Raw genomic sequence first — 2,386 nt, 5'->3', positions numbered from 1 at the left:
TCTGGCGATGAATGCATATTAATTCTGGGAGTGTTGGCAAGAAGTTCATTAGATTGCCCTGTGAAACTGTCAAACGGTACCCCCTCTACATTGTTGTGTCAAATCGGTCCCAAAAAATGGTGTCGACAACGGTGCCGACATCGTGCCATTTTGCAATGATTCTGTCGACCTAATCTTCGTGTTTGACAAGCAATTTCGTGCCAACACTGTGCCAATCTGGCACCACGTCGATCGGATGCAAAATTGCTCGACCCTTATTATGGCTCTATATGTTTTCGAGAAAGTTGAAACAAAAAAAAATTGTTTATAAATATTTATTTTTATCATAAATTAAAGCGATTGTTACATTATTTTCAACTCTAACATAGCATTATGAATCCGCTAGACGGAATAAGTAACATTTCTTATGAACTATCTGGAGCTAAACATTTACAACAACATATTAAAATTAAGTAACACATTACTGAAATTGAAAGTGAAAACGTCGGGTCCAGCACAACCGTTCCAATGCTATCGGTTTCCATCAGGTTTCCCTTTTCGGTGAAGTCCAGGAATTCGTGCGTTATTGCAACTGGTGTTGCGTTCCGCACGCTCTATAATCCGCAGCAATTGTATCATCTGTGAAATCCCGACAGCTGCATTTTTCTTCGCCGCAACCTTTGTCGCATTTGTGCACTACAGCGGAAGCTGCAACACCTTATTCCGGTGGCATCGGTGGTTGAGTTTGTTCCTGGAATGAAATTGAGAAAACGAAATTTATATCATATAACAATAAATTACAATCTACTCATACTCGCGGGACTTCAACTTGGTTATGTTCGTAACAAACTTGTTGTTGGTAATTACGAGACGAGTGTATTGATCCATCATCGGCAGGAGAAACTTGTAACTCAATCAAATTGGCTTCGCTGCCCTTTTTTCCTCGTAGATATTTCCAGTAGTATCTGCTCTCTGAAATGATGTTCGCCGTTCGTAGCATTTTTGTTTACATAAAACAACAACGATTTTCTCGGTCGTCTGCATCATACGCACATTTCTGCTATTGCTGCTACTTTGCATACCTCGACGCAACATATCAACAATTTTTTCTCCGAATCGTTGAACTTGTCTCTGAAAATAAATTAGGAATACATAATTTATATTCTATAAGTAAAAATAAACTATCCATAACTACCAAATTTGATTCCGGATTCATCCTCTGTTGTGCTTTAAATGACAGTTTAGAGAGAAAGAGAAAAAGCAATCGCTGCAGTGATGCCGTTTCGCTCTGTTCAAGTTGTCTTCATAATTATAGCAGAAACGATAGGCAGTGCTGCTTGCAGGGAGGCAAGGAGGGGTTAGTTTCAAGCGCTTTTGTAGCACATTTCATCTCGACCGACATTGGACTTATAACCGCTCGAAAATATAAGAAACTGGGTAGCGTGTTGCTTTGAGTGAACGATTGATGATCGGGATACTGCACTGAAGGTGGTTCATTGAATTTCGCCTGCACGAATCGTGTTGGTTCACTGAGAGGAACATTCATGAATGAATTGGGATTTTTTATTCTCGAATAGGGTGGTTCGTCCATGTATTGCTCGTAGTAACTGGAAGAAATTGGAAAATTATTTGAAAAATTGTTTGAATTACCACTATCAGGAAATGAGGAGGGTGTGGTTCGAATTGTGGCTGACACTATTGGTCTGGAATACTGTGTAACGGTGATCGTGTTTACGGTGGAAGAGAACGATACTTTCGGAATAGTTCCTGTGTACCTTTTATATGAAACAGAAGAAATGGTAGCACTTGGAACCTCACACTGCGCGCTAGATGATGATGTAAGAAGACTATTCGGAACTGTGTTGTTAATCGAATTTACGCTAACCTGAGTTTTTCTCAGGTGATTCAGTTCAGACTCGAGAGAAAGTAAGGCGTCTCTGAATTCACTCATATTCACTGATTCTGATGGTTTTTCTAGCACTCCTAAACGACGTAAGCAACTCATCATTTCTGATTCTACTGTGTCGTTTTGAGGCTTATCGTTCATCAGGCTTGAAACCCCACACACGTTTAATAATTCAGCTCTATCTTCCGAATCTGATTCAGCGTTTTCTTCTACTCCTTCAGAGATATCTTCTCGCGTTTCCACGGTTGTCTCATTAAAACCCTTTCCGAAATATTGGTTGAGATAACCCAAAACTTTGGCTAAAAGTCTATCCGCATTATGCTTCACACCATCACTTGAACTGTCACTTAATACCATTAACCTTTTTCCCAAGTGTAATAACGACGACATCATTTTCGGAGCTACATTGCTAGCCATAAGTGCACTTTCTGCATTCGAGATTTTTATTTGACAAATCTCCAACTCTTTAGACGGTAGTTGTACCAAAATTATTTCTCCTGT

The 2,386-nt window shown here is 39.6% G+C and overlaps 1 long non-coding RNA gene across 1 annotated transcript; it reads right to left on the bottom strand.

The window, feature by feature from the left end:
- Positions 1 to 347: 347 nt before the first annotated feature.
- On the bottom strand, positions 348 to 1,236 carry LOC129762858 (uncharacterized). The gene is made up of 3 exons (XR_008740732.1): positions 1,175 to 1,236; positions 794 to 1,110; positions 348 to 730 (listed from the first exon to the last, which is right to left on the bottom strand). It is a non-coding gene; the product is annotated as an uncharacterized LOC129762858 (long non-coding RNA).
- Positions 1,237 to 2,386: the final 1,150 nt, after the last annotated feature.

Source organism: Toxorhynchites rutilus, chromosome 1, assembly GCF_029784135.1.
Source record: "Toxorhynchites rutilus septentrionalis strain SRP chromosome 1, ASM2978413v1, whole genome shotgun sequence".
Lineage (NCBI taxonomy): Eukaryota > Metazoa > Arthropoda > Insecta > Diptera > Culicidae > Toxorhynchites > Toxorhynchites rutilus.
The sequence above is the reverse complement of the archived record's forward strand: the minus strand, read 5'-3'. Positions and strand labels throughout refer to the sequence as shown.